This window comes from Staurois parvus, unplaced genomic scaffold, assembly GCF_062004578.1.
Source record: "Staurois parvus isolate SC_StPar_1 unplaced genomic scaffold, SC_StPar_1.0 ptg000249l, whole genome shotgun sequence".
Taxonomy (NCBI): Eukaryota; Metazoa; Chordata; class Amphibia; order Anura; family Ranidae; genus Staurois; species Staurois parvus.
The window spans coordinates 6,569,491-6,593,338 of record NW_028318045.1 but is presented as its reverse complement, the minus strand read 5'-3'; the positions used below and the strand labels follow the sequence as shown (position 1 = coordinate 6,593,338).

Below are 23,848 nucleotides of genomic sequence, written 5' to 3'. Positions count from 1 at the left end.
GGGTTGGTAAAAAGTAGAATTCAGAGAGAAGTAAATTGTGAGTTAAGAAACACACTTTCTATGGACTTGGATCTAGAGGGGTGCTGGGGTGAGTTATGCACCCCCAGATTTTAGTTGTGCCCCCCCCCAGATCTCTGAGAGTGCATCCAACTAATCTATGAGACTTGATAGTCACAATTGATCTAAGGGAGCACTCTGATGGGGACAGTTGATGTAAGGGGCACTCTGATGGGGACAGCTGATGTAAGGGGACAGTTGATGTAAGGGGGCACTCTGACGGAGACAGTTGATGCAAAGGGGGTACTCTGATGTGGACATTCTATGTAAGGGGCACTCTGACGTGAACATTTTATGTAAGGGGCACTCTGATGGGGAAACCCGATGTGGGGGGGGGGGCCCTATTAGGAACCCTGATGTAAGGGGGAACTCTGTAGAGGACTACTGATGTAAGGAGGGATTCTAATAGGGACACCTGATATTAGGCGGCTCAGGTTCTGTTTAATCATACTAATACATACTAATGCTTTCTATTAACTCCTACACTGCCTCTGCACTACCTGTCAGGTGTACCCAGGTTGTGACTCCATGGTACAGAAGCATGCCAAGTGAACAGGGAATATTGGTTTCATGCATCTCTGTCACACTATTGACATTATGCACCCTGACTTTTTTTTACTGCACCCCCAGGTCAGATAGGCAAGTCCAGACCTGACTTTTTAGCTAGGACATGATGGGATACAAATAAAGTCTAAAGTGTGTGGTAAGTCATAATGAAGGGCTCACAAAATGTTGACATTCAATACAATGTGCAGCTATTTGGTATATCAAAATGTCCATGGATTTTAGAAAGCTTAGATGTTTTGCATAAAGGGTTAGCAAAATATTTTAACAGTACTGTACGTAAAACGTGGGCATACAAGACATTTGTTTTCATTTTGGGTGGCACATGGAATGCAAATAAAGCCTTATTTTTTGGGTTTTTTTGCACCATTGGAGAGATTCTCTTCACTGCCTGTTCTGTAGACCCAACAGGAAATGAGGGAACTACCCTCTTTCAAAGTTATCAGCAGAATAAGTGTTACAGTTAGAAGATTTTCTGTTTATTCTTGTTCTGGCGTCAGCTCAATATTTAGGTGTCTCTCTCACATTCAGTCCCAGTGACAATGGTCATTGGGATGAGAATCAATCTCTCTAATGGGAAAACAGACTGACAAAAACCTCACAGGCATTCTAACCACTAACCAAAAATTTTGGCTTTAGATACACTTTAATCCAACACTGATACTTTAAGTATACTGTATGTAAGGGACTGCCAACTCGCAGTGTTCCTTTGTATAATCGGACGTTCATTATTTCACTGCACGCATTGTACAGATATGTAAAATGACCAAACATATCACTGATACATCAAGTAAAGCCAAATTAGGTACATTACTGTATGTACAGCTCCACTAACAATGGACAGAGGTAAATCCCTAATAATATAGCATAGCAAAGTTCTTAATAATCCCAGAGGGAAACCTTAAGAACTTATAAAGTTTACATTCATTTAGTTCCACACAACCACAATGTGTACGTATAATACACTAAAATCTAATGAAGGGGATTCACCCTACTGATCATAATATATCACAATCCAATGTGTTAGAATCATAGCAGAACCTCATACAGAGTAGCATGGGATATTTATCCAGCTCTCATGGGGTAGCGCTAATGCCAATTTCTGGCAGCTTCCAATCACAGTCATACATGCCTTAGATGTTTGAATCTGATTGTTGATATACCAAGCAGAAGTTAAACCAGATCAGGAAGCTGACCCATTCACTTAACATGTCAGGAGCACTGTATAATCTGTCTGTAGTGGATCATATATAATTCAGATGGCAATGAACCAAGTGGCCCCGTAAAATTCTTCATAGAGCCAACTACTGTATACACCTCAGTGCCTGAAAATCTGTAGCCTCTCTTTTTTTCTGCATGTTGGTGGTGCAGTCATCATTGTGTTTTGGATTGATCATTGCTCCCTGTTCAGGTGTACTCCAGAAGAGGAAATGATAATCACTCTGAAATGTGTCAAGTTGTTTCAATGAAGTTATGAGTTTTTTAACACTTATTCGTGTGAGTCATTATCAAAAAGCACTGTTACCATGATGTTTGTTATTCATGACCACTTGCTGACGTGATTCTTTCCCTTGTGTTTGCTACTATATTTCTATAGAGTTACATTTAGATTCTATATAATCCTTCAACAGTATACTTCACAGACGGTTTCTGGATAGGAGATCTCTACAGAGACAAATCCTTCAGCTGCATCAAATCCTTTTTCAAATCTGCTGTGGTTTTCCAGGTTATACCTTAAGGTGAGAAACAACTATTTTGGATCCTGGAAACAAATGCTGTTCCTAGAGTGGCCCCTGTCTATCTTTGTATGTTTCAGTGTTATTGGACTCAACAGCATGTATTATGGACACATCAACCTCACCTTTGGTATGGCCCAAATTATACGTCTCCTGGGGTTGACAGATGACTTGGCTCCAATGAGAACAGAAACATCTTGTGTGGGTTTCTTACTGCATTATGCCAGAAACGTTATTACTAAGTCCTGGAAAAATCAGAGCCTCCTACCTTGTTGTTTTGAAAAACAAAGCTATTTTTTGTGTCCTATTTTACCAGGAAACATAGAAAGCTAGGGAATGCCCAGCCAAATTCTGGAAGGTCTGGGCACCTTGGTTGGATACCCTGCCTTCCGCAACCAACTTACAGTGACTTTTTTTCTTGGATGTCTACTCAACATCACAGGGTCCATACCTTGTGGGGACTTCACCTTCTGGATCTTAAATATTTGCATCATTCTTTTGAACCTACATCTTTACTGTAATATGTTGGATAGTTCTGTAAAAACTGATCCCTCCGTCCTTTGTCATATCCTACTATAATGTACCATTAAAGTGTATCTATAGTCAAAATTTTAAATCATACATTCATTTTCACATGATATTTCAGTAATTTATAGCCTATGCCTAATAATGTAAAAGATCTTGAAGTTTGTAAATTTACTTTGTGAGGAGTCATATACTTTTACTTCCTTGAATTCTGTGATACAGGTTCACTGTGCCCTGTGAGCAGGCACTGGTGTGTCACACATTTCATAGCTATCATAGATGCCTTCTGAACTACAGAGGTGCTGAGAAGAGGAGTTTCAGGAGGCAGAGTCAGTAGAGGAATCACTTTTTGCAGGCAGCAAGGTACCATGGGATATGTAGTCCTTAGAAATAAAAAGTAAATGAAAACAATGAGTAAAAGTGAACAGGCATGAAGGAAGTTAAGGAAAGATATGGCCAGGAGAGGTAGCACTCACAATATGAAAGGATATTTTTCAAGTAAGCTTGTATTGGATTATCAAATATAACTATTGCTTGTATTGTTATTACAATGCTGATTTTATATAATAAAAGTGTACTCTGTGTCCATAGAACTTTAATCTTTCTGCCTCCTTCCTCTTCTGAAGCAAGGAGTATCTTGAATCAGTTGTTATATCTGTCACCATGCAATTTAATATTTTTTATACTTTGTCTTAACTTGTTTGCTGTTTTTCCCAGGGGCCTTTCCTGTGAGGCATAGTCCCCTAAGGGGTTTCTATTTTAACTTTTACCTTAAATACAAAAAAAGATTTATGAATCAAAAAAGAGTGGCCATTCTGCCAATAGTGGTTCACTGACTGATTTCACTTGTTGCCTGAAATTGCTCTTTAAGAATCTATTGAAGTTAGTGACACAAAACAGAGGAGAATATTCCATTATTAAACCATTTTCCCCCCATCAAAACCCGCTGTAGCCATTTCCAGATGCGTCAGAACTAAATTAGCCCTCAGAATATTTCCTTATTACTTTGTTGTACTTAAGCAGTGACAATCGAATGTGACAAACTTAAACTGTCTACTGGGGAATCAGAGTATAGCGTGGACCCGGAGATAATTGTAGTGTCAAATTTGATATCTCTGTTCAGATTCAGCTGGCGTCCGGCTTGTAAGGAGAATCCAAGGATACTGCAATCATTTTACATCCCTTTTAATTTCTTTATGGCTCCTTAGGTGTACCTACCCATCTTGGAAAAAAGATACTGTGTCCGACAGTGCGCCTCAGACTCGCCGCTAAAGAGGCCGAACAGATGGAGCTTTCTCGCTGCGGCCCTCCTGGGAATTGTACATAACTTCAGCTGAACACAAACTATGGAAGAATTCGTTTTACCTCCAGTTGTAACTCTGAGGCTTACATAATATTCAGGCGGAGGATTTGTTAAACAGCAACTGCAAACAACAGGCAAAGTTCAGCCAGCTATCTGTTAAAGTTCATGTGAGGCTTTTTTAAGTTTAGTAAAACAAAACGGTTATGAGACCAGTAGGTTTTTGCTTTTTGTCTGTGTCCAGTTAAAGTTATGTATTGCTAGGAGGGTCTCAGATCTACCTTTACTTCCTGCCCCAGAGAAACAGCAGAAAGTAAGAGTATATCTCCCCATCACTTTTAAGAGTTGTTACCAGAACAGGTTTCCCAGTTGGAAGATTTCCCCTCCATTTCTGTTTATTTGACAACATTTTGAATTTCTTTTTTCAGGACCTAAAGAAAGGGTGAATATCCCCACCAAGAGCAGAGACAGCAATGAAAACCAGGAAAAAATTCTAATAACTAAAACAAAGTTTGGGCTTTGAATACACTTTAAATATGAATCTCTAGTCAAAAATAGCAAGCTAAAAAGAATAGTCCATTAAAAACAGCTTTTGCATCAATATTCACCTTCAATCCAAAGATTTTCCCTGCAGCACTTTTGTTCTATCACAAGATGTCCTCAATCTAATGACCAGCGCCAACCATCACACTTCCATGTGTTACTGTGTTATTTACAGTCTTGAAACCCAACCCTGTTTGAGTTTGTTTGGCACTTCCTCTCTGACCTTATGATACATTCTGCCAGAAGAGCCAATCACAGTTTGATTGGTTTGCAAGTGATTGCATCAAAGCTGCATGGTTAGCAGCATTCCTCTGCTCCCTAGCAGCTGTCTAAGCATTTAGGAAGGAGCTAAGTCAGAGGGATGTGTGTTTTTCAGCTAAGCTGTTGCATGAGATGCCTGCCTCAAGTTAACTGTCTATCATCATGCAAATAGAACCCATACAAAAAAGAGGCAAGCTTGTTTAGGGTAAGTGGCAACGTGAAAGCCTCCATCCTGCAGGAATATAATTTTTATCTTTTAACCATCAAGATGTTTTAGGAGAGATTTTGCACTATTACAAAGCATCCATACACGGGTCTGATGGCCATCGAACTTCTATCAGTTGGTCAATGTGTGTAATCTGTTGGCGCTCTCATAGTATCTCATCCATGGGGTGATAGGAGGACATCCACACGGTGGATGGCGGAGGCACATTGTCGCTGATAAGACATCAGGCAATCAGGGAATAGAATGTCTTCAGATGATTACGAAGATGCGGACACATCTCAGGGACACGGCGGTGGTCGCCATGGCAACCCCCGCAGTTCAAGTTGTTCATTAAGAAGAATCTGTTGATGGTGATAAGGCAAAAGACAGGAAGCTGTCCAATATTAGAGGCTGGCGAAGGCTTTGAGTGGAATGATAAGTTGCTGCTAAACTTCTTGGTATATAGGAGTTAAATCCGCAACTTCTTTTTTTAAGTCATTAAAGTACATCTAAACAAGGGGTCTCCAAAATTTTCAGTACAAGGGCCACATTAAATATTTTACATAAATTAGGGGGGTGAAAAAAAACAGTTTTATAAATGCATACTTAGTAAATGAATGAGAACAAAAGAGAAAAAACTTTGGCAAAACTAAGCAAAGTCCCCCCTTACATCAAGATCCTCATCACAGCGCTCCCCACATCAGGGTACCTATTAGAGCCCCCCTTCCAGCTGGGTCCAATTCACAGCCCCATCTACATGAGTCAGCCTCAGGAGTCTCTCCTTATATCAGAGTCTCCATCCAGGTGGCCCCTTACATCAGTGTTCCCATCACAGTATGCCTTACATCCCCAATAGAATCCCCACTTACATCAGTGTCCCTCTTACATCGGTGACCCCATCAGAGACTTCCTTACATCAGTGTCCCTATCAAAGTCTCCTTTACATCAGGGTCCCCATCAGAGACCCCCCTTTACATCAAGGTCCCTATCAGAGTCTCCCTCACATCAGTGTCTCCATAAGAGGTCCCCTTGCATCTGGGTCCTTATCAGAGTCCTTATCAGCGTCCCACCCTACATCATAGTTCCTGTCAAAGTCTCCCTCACATCAGTGTCTCCATAAGAGGTCCCCTTGCATCAGGGTCCTTATCAGAATCCCACCCTACATCATAGTTCCTGTCAAAGTTGGAGCAAGTCTGGAGGTGAAAGGTTCTGTCCTCAGTGAATGCTGGAGCAAGCGTGTCATTGGTGGTCCTAGCAACAAAAGAAAATGCAGTAAGGGAAGGGGGGGGGGGTGTAGTTGACTTGCACCAGAGACCAACTGATCTGAAACCTCAGTCTGTGCAGATCAGCTGCTGGCCAGATAAAATCTTTCAGCGGGCTGGATGTGGCCCACATACCATAGTTTGAAGACCCTTGATCTAAAACCTAGGTTTATGACATTTAGTGTAATAAACCACTGAAAATATGAAGCAATTGCCATGAATTTTTTCTTCCTTTGTTCTCGGCACTGATGATCTACTCCTGCCTCTTCTAGTCACCTCCTACATCATTGATCTAGCCAGGCTTCCTGATAGTGAAAATGGTTCACCATGCCTGCACAATGTGTGTCAGCACAGCTACTTGTAGTCTCCACCAGGGGTACACGTGAAAGGGTGTATACCCTGGAGAAAGTTGTCCCACAGTGAACATGTTTTCGGATGACACCCAGCAAGTGGAAAGAGACCTGTACCCTATTTTGCTGCTGGACAATCCTAACTAGTTATGTGGGCAAAATATTCCCTACAGTAGCGCTGGTTTGTATATAATACACAGAATTTTGATCTGGAACTAAAGAATGTCTTTCCAAAGAATATTATTCCAAGAGACATTTCTTTTCTAGTTTGATGGCACACATGCGCTTTGTGATAATTCCTATCTGAAAGCATGGCAGGGAAGGAAATAAAAAAATGTATCATTTAAATGTAGATTTTAAATGTCCCTCTGTGGTTATTAAAGAAGAAGGAAAATATTTTACCAGCTCCGGTAACATTAAAGATATATGCAAAAGGTTTAGAAACAGTGAAACGAAGTTTTGAATAAACCTTTTTCTCACAAGTCTTTTTTGGGTGTTTCATGAAATATAACACATTAGTTGGTGAAGCTGGATTCTTCTAAGGTTCTATATCTGCTTTCCAATAAGTGATCTCTCTCTGAACAAGCACTGAGCTCTTTATTTTAGTCTGTAGCAGTCTGGTTATCCTAATAGAATTCTAGAAATAAAGCTTAAAGGGGAACTTTACAGTATAAAAGCACCAGTGTGACCATACTTTTAAGTCAAATTGAGTTTTTAGTATAAATCAGCTAAATACATTCTAGGTAAATCAAACACAAAAGATATACAAAGTCTTGTCATTTTGTTTGGAAAGTAGCCACAATCTGAGAAGAAAAGCCTGTTCCCTGCCAGCATGCCGCAGAGAAGGACCCTTGCTCTCTTTGTGGAAGCAAAGGTCTCTCTGCAGAGTCATACCTATAGCTATCAGCTGGCAAAGCTCATGGTTTTCCTCTTGATTGGAGAGCTTAAGGAGCAGAGTGCAGAGTGACAGAGAGATAAGCTCACCAGTCTGCTGTCCAGTAAATGCCTGCGGGTTAGATGCAGCGTGGTGCAGGAGCAGTAATTACACTGAGGCGCAAGATGCAGAAACTGGTATATTGTAGAACTTACAGAACAATCACAACAACCCAGCAGGGAGTAAGCCTGCCTGGGAACTAACAGTCAATGTACCTGGGGGCAGGGACCTAAAAATGCTCTGCTTGACCCAAGATGGCCACCAGGGTCGCCTGGATGCAGCATAGCCAACTGGAATGCTGCTCCAGGGGACAGAGGAAACCATAGAGAAACCAAGTTTCTCTTGACTTCCTCTTCACTGCAGTTCTGCTCTGGCTGAACACCACCAACAGTGGAGAAAGCAGACTGCACCAGCCTACGAGCCCTGAATTGGATGATATTTCGAGGGACAATGCACTGATGGCACATGGGGGGTTAGAGGAGAGTGCTGGCCACAGGGGGAGCAGAGGGTAGGTAGGTAAAATTGCTGTTTGAGAATAAACGAGCATATATCGCTTACAGTGCGAGGGCAGCCCACTGCAAGGCAGCATTTTTCCTTTCCCCAGAGATGGGCTTTAAATATCATTTCAGTTAGATAAATCGGGACTGAAATGTATTATTGATCACAGCATCTTATTAGAATCATCTTTTCTTCAGACTAGAACTGTAAAAATTGCATTTGGAACCTGATTGGATCATATGAACAACAAGAAATGTTTTCTCACACAACTCTTTTCATGCATTTGACTCAAACTGTCTATTTTTTACAGAAAGGATTCTAGCTTTTCTAATACTGCATTGCAGATATTTTACACAGATAGTTTAGACACAAATGGCGTTCCCCTTTAAATATTGTCTCTCTTCTCCAAGTGGTGATATGACATGTGTTAACTTTTCCTTCTCTTCTATGAGCGGATGGTTGTCTGAGAAAAAGAAATAATAATGTATAGGATTGACGGAATGCCCCTTTCATATTCTGTCTGTCATTGCTGTAGACATGCGTCTGTCACCTGCAATGGAACAGAAATTTCACATTCACCCTGCTGCTTCCTTATCCTCCAAAATCACAACGTGTAACCCAACAACTATATTATAGGCTATGTCTGCTGGTGACAGATCTGGGTAATAATGACCTTCCCTTAATGACAGCTCAGGTCAAAGGGAAAATTGGGTTTCTCAGTAAAAGGTCACTCGGTCGATACGTCAGTAGGTTCTATCAAAGGGTCGCAAGTGGCCAGTCCTAGGCTTAATTGCTTTACTAATGTGAAAAACTGGTAAAAGGAAGGTGAATAATATTTCCAGTCTTACTTTACTCTGAGCGAGCTGTCACACCAGGTATAAACTACATTGAATGTTTCAATCCTTGTAACAATGTGTTTTCTTTTCTTCTCTTTTCTGTTCCAAGTGGGTGACATAAATCAAGAATTTGGTTTAGCATTTGTTCCTAAGTGCATGTTATCCTAAATATTTATTAGACATGTACGATTCATTTGATTACAAATGGGAATTTGTGAGAAATTTTCAATATTCAAAGATAAGTATCTGAATTTCCAAATCACAATAGTAATGAATTTGAATCCGAAATTAATTGTACCAAAGCAAATTATCAAAATTCAAATATGATCTTGGATTAAAAAATTAAATTCAAAATAAAAACCTGTTGCAATAAATACATGAAGATATAAAAGTGAAATAAGATGATGAAGAAGAGAAAATATATAGCTGTCTTCCAAAATTTGAATTTCAAAATTCAAATTCGAATTTTGAATTTGAATTTCAAATCAATTTGATGATAATAAACAAACGAAACAAAGCCGAATATTATTATTATTATACAGGATTTATATAGCTCCAACAGTTTGCTCAGCACTTTACAATATAATGGAATATACATAACTAATTCCGAAAAAAATGATTCTAACATAACAAATATGACAAAACAAAATTATTAGGTTAACAAACGAATCTGAAAGAAAAATATTTTTTCATTATGCACATCTCTAATGCTTATTTTTTTCTATGTGTTTGCTCACATATGTGCCTTTTATAAATCATAGTCTTTCCATCTGAAGTATCTGGTTGACCCTACTAATTATGCTTCTTCCTTGTTCTAAACTGACCACTGACAATTGAAGGTGATATGGGCTTTGCGTGGTCATTTTGCATCCTTTGGCTGACCATTCAGAGGTACAGGATACTGTGCAGACACACAGCATGCCTTTTTTGGGTAGTTTGTTTAGCCACCACACCTCACGACCAATCACAGCCTGCCTCTGGCACACACCCCCTTCCAATCACAGCCTGCCTCTTGAACACACCCCCTGCTCAAGCACCAGCCTCAGGCTGAGCAGAATACAGAATACGGCACACTGTGCCCCTCACTATCAGGGAGAAGAGATGCATGGTGACATGACAGAACTCTATACCCTTGTAAAAAAAGGTAAGAAAGATGATTTCTGAAACTAAGCAGCAACATTTATGGTACCTGCAAAGTTATAACTGTATTAGAAAGTGTCAATAGCATGGTATGTTCACAACTACTTACTGTTATTGCTAAGTCATTAGCAGCAGAAAATATGTGATTTGGGTGTCTTTGATTCAAAGCACAATATAGGGAAGATCATATGGGGCTTTTTCAATCAACTGCTGGAGTCTTTAACTTTTAATTTTTAATTTATTTTTTACATGGTCAACATTTAAAATCCTTATATTAATTTCTACTCTGAATTTCAATTATTTCAAGCCTACTCCTTTTCATCTGAATGATCTTTGCAAATTTACTTTGTGAAGATCCCCCCACACATTTACTCTCTTGAATACTGTGACACATATTTACCATGTCATGTGAGTGGGGCACTGCTGTGTCACACATTTCACAAAGCCTGCCTTCTGTATGACTGTGATGCTGAGAGGAGGAGTTTTAGGAGGTGGAGTCAGTACAGGAATCATTGCTTACAGGCAGCAAGGTACCATGGGATATGTAGTCCATAGAAATTGAAAAAAAAACTGCAAAGGAGAACATGCAAAGCATATAGGGAATCCAAGAAGTTGTTAAAAGACATGCCATGTGTTGTATGCTGTGACCATAGATATAATTTAATACTGAAATTGTATTTATTCTAATTGCCAGCCCAATCAAGCCAAGACCAGACGAATTCTTACTAGCAATTCAAGCCCTGATGAAGGGGGAGCTAGAACCTTAAAACATGGTGGCTTGTCCCTTTGACAATTTATGATTAGAAAAAGACCCAACATTTGGTCTGATGTTCCTCTGATTTCCTGTATCTCTTAGATTCCACCTAAAGAATCCCCTAGAGGCCTCTTCATGTCTGTGAGCTCCCAACCTATGGCTCATACCTTAACTGTGAGATCAATGCCTCCCTACTTCTCTCCCTGGAGGTATCCAACCATATTGTCCTGGATTGCTATTTCTCCCATTTCCACCTGTATTCACCTACCTTTAGAGTAGCAAATTTGCTCTAAAAGTTGTCTTTAAAGTAGAACTAAACTCAAAGAAATACTCATGCCCTCAATTCAGTGATGTGGCGGTTAAAGTATTACTAAACCCAGGACCCTGCATTCACTATATCTGGTCTCCCACAGTACACACAACATGGAAGTGTAATTATTTTCATAAATATAAACTGCTAAATACCTTTTCTCATCAGAAGTTAGTGCAGTCTTGTGACTTCTATCTGTGTCCAACCCAGCACTAGCTAAAGCTTGTAGGAGGAGTTTTCTTTCTGCTCTAGGAGGATACAAATCCCTTGACCTCTATTTGGACAGTGCTGATTGGCCCTGTGCTGATCACATGCACTCTCCCAAGAAAAAAAAAAAACCTCTCTAGCAATACATACCAAACTGAGCATGTGCATGCCTACGGTTCAGTCTGGAGATAAGTGGTGGTCGCTTGAAAAAGGGGAGGACCAGAGAAGAAAGGATCAAACAGCCTACATATTGCAGAGGATTAACCCCTTAGGTTCCACAGTAAGTATACCAAGCATGCTTTACTGCATATACAGACTGATTTTTCTGTTGTGGGTTTAGTAACATATTGTACTATTGGTGCTATATAAATCCTGTATAATAATAATAATAATAGTAACACTTTAAATCTCTTGATGAACGCTGCTATCTTCTACCTGGCTACTTCCGGGTGCCAGGTTTAACCTCTTGGTTAGCTGGTAGTTAAGTCGTCATCCCGCACATGTACATTGGAGTCTGTCATTCTGGTACAGCCTGAATGTGCTGGGAATCAATGCACACTAATCTGTGCCTGCGCAGCTCAGTGTAAATTCAATAGACGTCTGAAAGAAAGCACGTAAGTGTTTGTCATTGCAGAAGAGATTTTGCATATTTTTTCTGCAATAAACAGCTGCCTGTTTGCAGATTTTTTATTAGTTACCTTTAGTTCCACTTTAAGTTCCCCCCTGCAGAAGCTGTTTTATCCAATGCTGCAACAGTTATTAAATAACAAGACCTTAGTTTTTATTTTCTACAATCCTGGCAACACCTTTGACCATTTTACGAATGATTTTGCACTGAAGAAAAGCCTCTCGAAACTGGATTAGGATGATTATATAAAACTCCTTTTGAGTACTGAAATGTGGACTTTAGCACAGCCGAAATGTTTCCTGGTTAGCACTCACTTGCTTTTGCTTGCAGTCCTCTTTTCACTAACATAACAACCGGACCATTAATATCCCAGCACCAGGCAGAATTTTATACACAAATTTCAGAAATGTTACTCTGCGCTAACAAAGAAGCCGAGAATGTTTTGCACGTACACCAACCTGCAAAAGGAGGTTTTTGTTTTCGCTAAAGGCGACGGCCTGTCTCCCGCATTACAGAACAATAATGAAAAAGAATTTAACATGTGCGGCTAAGAGCTGGGAAAATGAAGTGGGAGACGGGGTGTAGCAGAATTTTTAATGTTTATGTTTAAGAATTGAATAGAAGAGCAGAGTGAAGAAATTACCCACAAAAGGGGTGCACGTGGGGTCACACTGCGATCTGGTGGGTGGAAGGAGAGCAACAGAGAAAAACGTACAAAGTCTGAGGTCGGTAAGACAACACAAGAAAAGTTTGAGATAAAGTGCTTGAGTAGACAGAACTATTTGGACATAACGTTCCAATAAAGAGGTTTAGCAGCTCTTTCAATGTGACCTGACATTCCGTCTACCAGTTAGGTTAGTCGTAATACACACCTTACTATAAAACAAAAGCTCTTCAGATAATAGCATAAACAAATAAAAAAAACAAGTTATATAAATGGCTTGTAAAGTTGCTATCCTCAGGGGTTTCAAAGAAACGTTTAATTAGTTTAATTTGAAGTTTTTGCCCTGAGCCTTATTTCTACTGAAATTGAATTTCCTATTTATCTGCTGCTCCTCTTGCCCCATCCTAAGGCTCATTACAGCTCATTTTATCTGCGTTCAAGCTATGAAGCTGTCTTTTTTTTCAGCTGGTGTTCTGTTTCAAACTTTCTTTAGAACTTTTAAAGGTTTTATCAAGTAAAATGATGTGATTGACACTGAAAGGTTGTTCCCTAAAGCAGCCAATCAGGTGTTAAAGCATAACTGAAGACAAAACTTTTTTTTGTAGAGTAGTAGAGAGGGATTGGAAGACCTGGCAGGTTTTTTTTGTTGTCTGTGTCCCTGTAAGGTAGATGGAGCCTCTCTGTTTGTCCTGGTGACCATTATCACTGAAAGTGAAAGAAAACTCCACTTTCTGAGTGAACACCAAAACAGGAATAGAGCCCTGACAAATTCTGTGTGACGTAACGCGTAGGGTGGAGATTGATGACATACAAGATGAAAGTCATGCCCTAATCTGGACAAACTGTTTTGCCTAGTAAAATAGAGTCTGATCAGGATAGCTGAGGTGACTGTTGAAGGTCACTGCATTGAAGAATGCATTGGTGCATGGTTTCAGTGCACCTTACTAAGCGAGATTATATATATATATATATTGCTCAAAAAATTAAAGGAACACTTTTTAATCAGAGTATAGCACCAAGTCAATTAAACTCCTGGGATATTGATCTGGTCAGTTAAGTAGCAGAGGGGGTTGATAATCAGTTTCAGCTGCTTTGGTGTTAATGAAATTAACAACATGTGCACTAGATGGGCAATAAAGAGATGACCCCCAAAACAGGAATGGTTTTGCAGGTGGAGGCCACTGACTGTTTTTTCCCTACTCATCTTTTCTGACTGTTTTTCACTAGTTTTGCATTTAACAAAGTCCTCTAGTGGGCCCTGTGCTCACTGCCCGGCACCATAGAGCTCAATTGGCATTTGCCATTATTGAACACCAGAACTGGCAGGTCTGAAACTGGCACCCTATGCTTTTCTCAAATGAGAGCAGGTTCACCCTGAGCACATGTGACAGACGTGAAAGGGTCTGGAGAAGCCATAGAGAATGTTATGCTGCCTGTAACATCATTCAGCATGACCGTTTTGGTGATGTGTCAGGTCCACATCCGTCTGTTTTTAGTGGATAGGACTGGATCAGATGCAGGCGGGTGTAACCGGACATCCAACACTCCATAGAGAATAATGGAGGGTCTGATCAGGTCTGCCTAAAAAACTGACAGACAGACCCAATTGGTCCGACCATATGAAAGGGGCCCACTAGGGATTTCCCTTACTTTGGAAGGATTTCTTCTGACTTCCTGTTGTTGCTATGAGACAGTAGACAGTAGTAGTATAGGGAAATCTCCCCAATGGGGCACAGATGGCAAAAAACTTGACAGGAGTAATAATCCTCTCTTACGCTATCCAAAATGAGAAAAAAATGTTTTACTTTCAGTTCTACTTTAAAGAAAAGCTGACTTTACATTCGTTGTTTTGCGTTTCGGCACCTCTGCGTTAACAATACCAATAGATAAGCTTCAGCCAAAGGTAACCCACAGTGTTCAATCAGAAGTCAGTTTTCATCAGTTTAGTTTTGGCTGAAGGCACTTTTTGACCTATCCTCATACTTAAATCATTTCCCCATGTTTTATCCCTTTTAAAATGCTGCAAGTACAGAAAAATAAATAGTATTGGAGAACAGAGTAAGGCAGGATACTTGTGGGTCTAGCCATAAAAAAATACATTGGCCGAATGTCACCAGCATTTGCTTAGCATTTGATCAGCCATCAGTAGTGTCAGTGATCGACTTTCATGTAAAAGTGATCCGAGTGGCTAATACAGCGCTGCCAAGCCTCCCGCCGTTGTTCACAGGCACTCGTATTCCACACACTGCCCAGGACCACTGTAAGAGTTCAAGTTGTCTACCCACAGAGGAGATGGAGGAACATGAATGAATGAAGCCAGAAACCACAAATATTTACTCACTTCTAGTTTCTGAACTATCTTTCCCCAGCCATTACAGCCAGGGAAGCAGCTGATCAAATAGATCTGTGTTTGATTAGCTGCCTTGGAAGGGCTTTTGTTCAACCTTTGTGATAGCAATAAAGCTAAATGAGAAAAAAACATTTAAAAAGTGTAAAAAAAAAAATAAAATAAAATACGTAAAAATAAAATGTTAAAATTTTAAAGAACCCCCACCTCCATGTGCTCACGTGCAGATGCAAACATGCACATAGGTCCGGCACGATTATGTAAACTATGATTATACTACACATGTGAGGTATTGCCATGAATGTTGTAGTGAGAATAATAATCCTAGTACCATAGCTCACATTTTACTGTAAATCGATAACTTGTAAAAACTTTTAAAGTGTTAATTAAAAATTTTAGGTACTGTAGTTTCTCGCCATTTCATAAGTGTGTGCAGTTTTAAATCTTGACATGTTTAGTATGTATTTACTTGACCCAACATTATCTTTTATATTTTACAAAAAAATGGGTATTATATTTTGCTTGTGCGCACTAAAATTCATTTAAGTGCGCACAAGCAAATTTTTTTGTCAAAAAATTAAGTCCTGCTAGATCACTTAAAGCAACTTATTCACTCCCTGGTTATCTCTCGCCTTGACTATTGTAACTCCCTCCTCATTGGCCTACCTAATCGCAGGCTATCCCCTCTTCAGTCTATCATGAATGCTGCTGCCAGACTCATCCACCTTACTAACCGTTCCATATCTGCCACCCCTCTCTGTCAATCCTTCCACTGGCTTCCCATTGCCCAACGGATAAAATTCAAAACATTAACAATAACATATAAAGCCATTTATAACTCTGCCCCAAATTACATCACCAATCTTGTCTCCAAATATCACCCAAACTGTACTCTCCGCTCCTTGCACAACCTCCTGCTCTCTAGCTCCCATGCTCATTTCCAGGACTTCTCCAGAGCTTCCCCCATCTTCTGGAACTCTCTACCCCATTTTATCAGACTATCGCCTACTCTACTCACCTTTAGGCGATCTCTGTAAAACCTATCTCTTCAGGGAAGCCTATCCTGCCATCAGCTAATAATGGAATCTTCTATTCCTTCTACCAGTCCAACCCCCACAGTTATTACCTTTTGTACCACTAGCCCTTCCCTCTTAGATTGTAAGCTCCAAGGAGCAGGGCCCTCCTAATCCTCTTGTATTGAACTGTATTGTTGCTGTATTGTCTCCCGTTATATTGTAAAGCGCTGAGCAAACTGTTGGCACTATATAAATCCTGTATAATAATAATAATAATAATAATAACTTCAGGTTGGTCCCATTTGCAAGTAAGGCTATGTAAAACATCAAAAAAGTGCCTATACTGTTTAAAATCCAGTAATACACTGTCTCACTCTGTTCTGCACATGCTCTGTACATGCTCAGTTGCTCTCTATTTTCATCACTGTGCCTAAAATCAGAGTCAATAGAGGTCGATGTTTTGACAGCCTGAAGATTACTGCTGCTCAAGGGCTCTGGGCTTCAGCAAAATGGAAGCCTCCAGCAAGAAGAAGAAACAGAAACAATGCTGGAGGCAATTTACAGCACACACTAATTTTGGTAGCATAATTGTTAATGTGGAATGTACTGTATGTTTCATGCTAAAGAACATTCTTTTGTATCATGTTGTTATGGGTAAAGTTCTTTAAGTGTATTCTTTTTGATATACTATCATTATATTCTCCAGGACCTCTCAGAAAATACGTATATAATATTCTAAGTAATTTTCGAGCAAAAAAAAAGCTGAATATAAAATGTATATTACAAAATATCAAACTTGCCCCAGATGGCAAGGGATTAACAAGTTGATTTCCTATGTTCGGCAGCTCCATCTAGTGGCCAATTTTTTCTTTTTTCAGAAATAACTCAACAAAATACTGTATTATGGCAGCTAGAAAGAGGCGATGATCACAGGAAATCAAAATATTAAGCAAAATATAGTCAGAATTTGTGATGGTTGGGCTGGTGACATTCATCCAACAAAATGTTTATAAACAACCCCCTTAGTAATCAATGTACCAATATCTAACAAAATAAAAGAGTAAAGTTGTATCCAGTACATACCAGTCTATTGTTACATTGAATAGTATTTTTGAAACTGACACATGGGGGTTTATTTACTAAAGCTGGAGAGTGCAAAATCCGGCTCACTTTTGCTAAGAAGGGTTATTGCCAAAGCTTAATTGAACAAGCTGAGGTTAGAAGCTGATTGGTTTCTATGCAGGAGTGAGCTTGATTTTGCACTCTCCAGCTTTAGTAAATAAACCCCATGGAAGGTACCTGTGGGAATGAGTAAATAAATTTGTTTGCTTTTGATTTCTTTATGGGTATTCTTGCAGCCTATCATCCATGTGTAGTATACCCTGACAGCTGGATTCACAGACTTGCCTGCTTGCACCATCCCTGAAAGGGATCACCACTGTATATATGTATTTGATATATATATATATTAGTGTTTTATTATTTTTTTCAGACTTACATATAATAATCTGTTTGTATACTATATAGAATGCCCTTGTGAGATGCTATGGTTCAAATAATGCTTACTGTGAATCACTCACATATCACACACTACCGTATAGCTGTTGTCTAATGATAATAGTAACAAATAAGTGCAGTGCTTCACATGTATAGTGCAAAACCATATAATCATCAGTGCAGTCCCGATCATATATGAATATATTTATAGTTCACAGTGTACTAAGATCACAATCCACAGTGTTATTGTTGTTATACGTTCTTCTCCAATTACTTCTTATATCATTCCACCACTTTGTGCCAATGCAACTTTAGTGTGACATAAACACCATCCACCAGATGTGCTCTAACATGGGATATATGCAGTAGTGTATGTAGGTTTTGTGCTGCCCTAGGCAACACAAAAATTGTCTGCCCCCATGGACACCGACCAACACCCCCCCCTTCCCCCTCCCGTGGAGAGAGCTGGACATTGACCAATAACACCCCTGCCTCCCTCCCGAGAGACCCTTCCACTACCACCCCCCCCCCCGGCAACAGAGAGAAAAACACTCACCTTCACAACTCTGAACATACCCAGGAATGAGAGTCAGGCTCTGCATACACCTTCATGCAGCCCGCAGCCTCTCTCGGATCCTACCTGGTTCCCATGGCGTGCATTTCCCTTCTTCCATCCCTTCTTCCGGGGGAAGGTGCTGCCCCCCTGAAAAAAGCCGCCCTAAGCAAATGCCTTGTTTGCCTTGCGGTAAATACGCCCCTGGATATATGACTGTACAATTAGTTATGATCATTCAGCATTTGTGTCCCTTGTAGTGGACTTATTAGAACATTCCCACACAGATAAACTCCAAAGATGCTCCTCAATACCTCTGTATGTTCCTTTATAGGTATAAGCTCAACTCAATAACTCGCCTCAGTTGCACATATAAAAAGGGAGACCACTGAACATAGTGCTTATCCTTTAATGATGATTATATGGTTTTGCACTATACATGGGTATAATATTTTGAAGCGCAGCACTTATTTGTTACTTCTGTTTGTTTGTTTGCTTTAAAAGCAGACAATAGGTTTCTATGAATATTTGAGTGGACACTTCTCAAACAAAATGCCTTGGAAACATTTGCACAAGCTGTTCTCCAACACAATGGAAACATGGTTTCCCTATGAGACATTCGTATCTCCAAATAATGAAAATTTTGTCTGAATTTTGATTTGGAACAAAACTAAATGCACGTGTCTTGTTGTAAACCCCAGAAATTAAAAGTGAAAAAGCATATCCTTCTATAGTGTGTACTTGCCTCAATACATAACACTTAGCATGGACCATGTTTTCTCTCTCCTTCCTCTGCTATCTGCGGTCACTTCTGACAGCTTATCCCCCCCTGCAGCACACAGAAGGTGATTGACAACCTCAGCTGTGCATGTTGCCCTATGAGACTGTGTATGGGAGTGTATATACTATAATACAAGATCCTCTTGCGCTCTTATGTAAGGTAATAATAGAAACAATTATATCTGGCATACACCAAATATTCTGCAGCTGCTACCATCCAATCCTATACCAAACAGATGATAATTAAATACATATAAATAAATGATGTAGCGCTTACACAGACACAGTATGATAAAATGATCACCAGGTGGGATAACTAAATCCTCATTCCTGACATAAGCCTTTAAATAGTGAAACAATTCACATGTGCAGTAACATATAAAAAAGTCCTTTATCCACACAAGCACTGCAAACAGTACACACGAGAAAAGTCCAGTGATCAGTTACATTCCTCTTAAACATGCAAAACAAAGGAATGTGTATAGACCCGCACACCCTCGAATGTGATCCAGGAATGGCTAAAATGGCCTCTCACCTCCAACCTGCGACCCTGCAGGGCCACAGCGCTTTATATCAAATGCCACCACCAGACCTAGGATGAGCTCCTTGAAGATGTTTCTACAGGACACAGCTTCCACCTCTCCTCTGATATCCTTGCGGGCCAATGAGCCAGATAGATCCCAGCTCAGATCCCTGTATCAATGGCACCTGTTTGAACTTGTTTTCAGTATAAAAAAGACACCTGTCCACAACCTCAAAAAGTCACACTCCAAACTCCACTATGGTGAAGACCAAAGAGCTGTCGAAGGACACCAGAAACAAAATTGTAGACCTGCACCAGGCTGGGAAGACTGAATCAAATCATCAGAGGGAAGCACAAACAGCCTGTGAGTCAGAAGACAAAAAGACTCACAGGCTGTTTGTGCTTCCCTCTGATGATTTGATTTAGGTTTAGATCCTTCTGATCTAAACCTGACCTGATACTGATCTAAACCTGACCTGAACTGCTAAACAACTACTGTGTCCACTAGCTGTGAAAATGGAGCTTCAATTTGCTCCGCACATGTGTGAATCTACACTAAAATCTTAAGTTTTATTGCACCTGGAATGTATTTAGTGGATTTAAATTGAAAGTACAGTTGCACCAAGTATTCTAGCAAACTCATCTCCCCACATCTACTACTTCTAGAAAATCCACTAGATTCACCCTGTATGGAGCATTTAACTGGTGAATATCTAATAAATCTCACTATTTATACTCATTCATCAATAACAACTCCATCTACACTTGGGAGGAAATCAGAAATAAATATCAAATCTTTCACCCGGAAATATTTCAACACATGCAAATGAAACATTAGGCTTCCTCAATAACAACGGACAAGTGGACCCCATCGATCTGCTCCTGTAAAAGGGGCCTAATACAGAACTTATTCACTTGCTCCCTTTCGAAAGACTTTTAGTCCTCACTCCTTCATTTAACACCTCCTCCCTCTCTAAATCCCAATTTAAATTGGTTACCTTTAGAATATTGGCAGAAAAACTAATTATAGCCAAAGCTTGGACGAAACTATTTGCACAATTCACAAATTCAACTTTTTCTTCATCATTAAAAAACTCACTAGCATGTTCACCAACTCTCACAAAAAATGTCCTCACTGTGTGGAACCCATGCATCCAATATGTGTGCACATCACTTTTGACAGATAGCCTAACTTCTTTATAGCAAACTTATCTGTAAGGGAACAACCAGGGAGTTTCCAAACCCTCCTTCCTCACCACTGCCTTAGGCAGGCCATACACAGGTCGTTTACTGGCCGAATTTTCGTCCGCATGAAAAATCGGCCGATATTCACGCCGTTAGAGGGGCAATGCTGTCGGCCGTTTTTTGTGGATCTTCTTGTTTCTTTTTATCGGTCATGCTGGAAAGTCCCCAAAAAACGGCTGTTTTTCGTAGATATTGGTGGCAGCATCGGCAACGGCAACAACCGATGTCTATGGCCAACCTTACTCCAACTCCACCATCCGAACCTTATTTTTTTCCTTACCTATTTCCAAGTCTTTTTCTCTTTTTCTGGCTCTTAGTTGATAGTCTTTCAATAGACTACGTACATCTATAGCTACTGGAGAAACCTAGGACTTAAAAGGCTATGTTAAGTCTTCATGCACACTTGACGTTTTTACAGCGGCTGTTTTTGACTTTTGACATTTTTTTCTACAGCCAGTAAACCCCCCAGCATGTTATCCTATGTGTCCATGCACACATAGACTGTAATCAAGGTTTTTTGGCTGGAAAAACCCCCCAGGACTAGTGGGTTTCTAGATGAGTTTTTTAGCTGTAAAAAAGCTCTAACGCTGAAAAACATGGCAAAACGCGGTAAAATGTAAAACGCCGCAAACCGGCATATTTGGAGGTTTTTTTGATAGAAACTAACATTGACGTATAAAGCTGTTCATAATACTGCCCCAAACTACATCACCGATCTGGTATCCAAATACCACCCAAAACGTACTCTCCGCTCCTCACAAGACCTCCTACTTTCTAGTTCCCTGGTCTCCTCCTCCTTCTTGCCCATCTTCAGGACTTCTCCAGGGCTTCCCCCATCCTCTGGAACTCCCTAACCCAATCCATCAGACTATCACCTACTCTCCTCACCTTTAGGTGCACTCTGAAAACCTATCTCTTCAGGGAAGCCCACCCCGCCCTCAGCTAATTACTGAACTCCTCCACTCTTCCTACCACTCCATCCCCCACAGCTATTTCCTCCTGTACCACTATCCCCTCCCTCCTAGATTGTAAGCTCCAAGGAGCAGGGCCCTCGAACCCCTCGTGTATTGAATCGTATTGTTACTGTACTGTCTCATGTACTGTCTCCCATTATAATGTTATAATGTACAGCGCTGAGCAAACTGTTGGCGCTTTATAAATCCTGTATTATAATAATAATAGAAAAAAACGCTAAAAAAATTCAAACACAGGAAAACGCTGCTAATCGCGGCAAAATGCTGCTAAACGCTAATGCTAAAACACTAAAAAAAAGCTGAAAAACTCAAGTTTTTAACGTGACTTTACACAGCTAACGTTACCAGCGTTATCAAAACGTCCAGTGTGCATGAGGACTAAGAGACACTGTGGCCCGGAGCTAGGCCTCCTCACTTCAAAGTCCTCCTCTTCACAGACGATATAATCTAGCTATCTTCAGAACATGTGAGGAGCAGCACATGGTCTTAATTCAATGTTATTGTGTACAAGACACTGGTAACAATTACATGTTTCTTACTGTACAGTACTTATGCTGAAAGTTCAGTAAGGCCCAGTTCACACTAGTGTGGGCCGTGCAACCCACGTTTGCATGGGCACGGTAGCCCATTCATTTGAATGGGCTGCAGTGTCCATGTTTCACGCAAGGAAAGGGGCATGCACATTTTCCATAACATATCCACAGGGAAACCGCACAGGCTTTTTGACCACGCGGTTTTTGTGCGGTTCCTGCACCCGGGATCGTGCTGCGGGGAGGTGCCATTTAGAATGAATGGCACCCAAGCATGTCTCGCAAGAGAAACACGATGCGGCTGCGGGTGGTTTGCGAGTGTGGGAACAGGTGCGATTCCTGCACCCGCAACCAGCCCGCAGCTGCGTGACAGTTTGAACCAGGCCTAAAATATTTATTAGAAGTATAAGTACAGTTGAGCTGTAACAGCCTAGACTTGGAGTATACACACAGAGTTCACCAGAGTCAACATGCTAATGTTATTAAACCGTGCCTGTCTCCTGCCATAGATAACGGGATGGAAACAAGCCATAGATGTAATCAATCTCGCCAGCATATTTTCATTTCTCTGAAAACTTTATTTTTAGGTATAGATTCATCACATTCCTTGGAATCCCCCAGATTAATCTCTGTATGTGTCAGTGGAAAAATGACAGTATGACAGAACCATCAGCTGTTATCAGGCATCAAGCTGTTTCCAAATTCTACAGATATCGACTGCTAATTTCCTGTGTGTCTGTATGGTTTATTTTTTTATTTTTTTTTTCCCAGCAGTTGTCTGGATTTACAAATACAATAATGTCTTTGTACCTTTATTTCCTAGCATTTTTCAGCCATTTGGCCCTGCTTCATCAAGCTTCAGCAGCACTTAGCCTAGGTTCACACATTGAATTGCATATGAATCGCACAGCAATGCTCACCGCATTCCTGTGCAATTTACATGCGATTCAGTGCAGTGTAATATGATCCTATTCATTTTGAATGGGTTCAAAACGCACTGCATTGCACCAAAGTATTGCATGAACCAATTTTAGAAACGCACTAAAACTGGATCGGATTGTCACTTTATACCATGCAATCTGGTTCAGACAAACGCAATGCGTTAAAGACCAATGTTTAAGATGTCATTAACCACTTCCATACCGGGCACTTTTACCCCCTTCCTGCCCAGGCCAATTTTCAGGTTTCCGCACTCTCACATTTTGAATGACAATTGCGCGTTCATTCAACACTGTACCCAAACTAAAATTTTATCATTTTGTTCACACAACTAGAGCTTTTCTTTGGTGGTATTTAATCACCGCTGGGGTTTTTATTTTTTGCTAAATTAACAAAGACCGAAAATTTTGGAAAAAAAAAACACGTTTCTTTGTTTCTGTTATAAAAGTTTGCAAATAAATAATTGTGCTTCATAAATTTAGGCCGAGATGTATTCTACTACATTTCTTTGGAGAAAACAACCCAAATCAGTATTTATTATTTAGTCTGTAGGAAAGTTATACAAACTATGAGATATATCTGAAAATTGATCAATCCTTAAGTACTGACAGCCAGTCTAATTTCTTGAGGCCCAGAAATGTCAGTACTTCAATGTCAGAACAGTACAGAT

At 40.2% G+C, this 23,848-nt stretch overlaps 1 protein-coding gene and 1 long non-coding RNA gene across 2 annotated transcripts in view; one reads left to right on the top strand and one right to left on the bottom strand.

Moving 5' to 3' along the window:
- The window catches only part of LOC149459726 (uncharacterized), a 37,339-nt gene extending 30,898 nt beyond the window's left edge, over positions 1–6,441 (top strand). Inside the window, exon 3 of the long non-coding RNA XR_016313223.1 lies at positions 4,091–6,441. This is a non-coding gene — a long non-coding RNA (uncharacterized LOC149459726). The remainder of the gene's footprint in view (positions 1–4,090) is intronic.
- Positions 1–23,848, bottom strand: part of TMEM178B (transmembrane protein 178B) — a 406,020-nt gene that overhangs the window by 140,373 nt on the left and 241,799 nt on the right. The window lies entirely within an intron of this gene.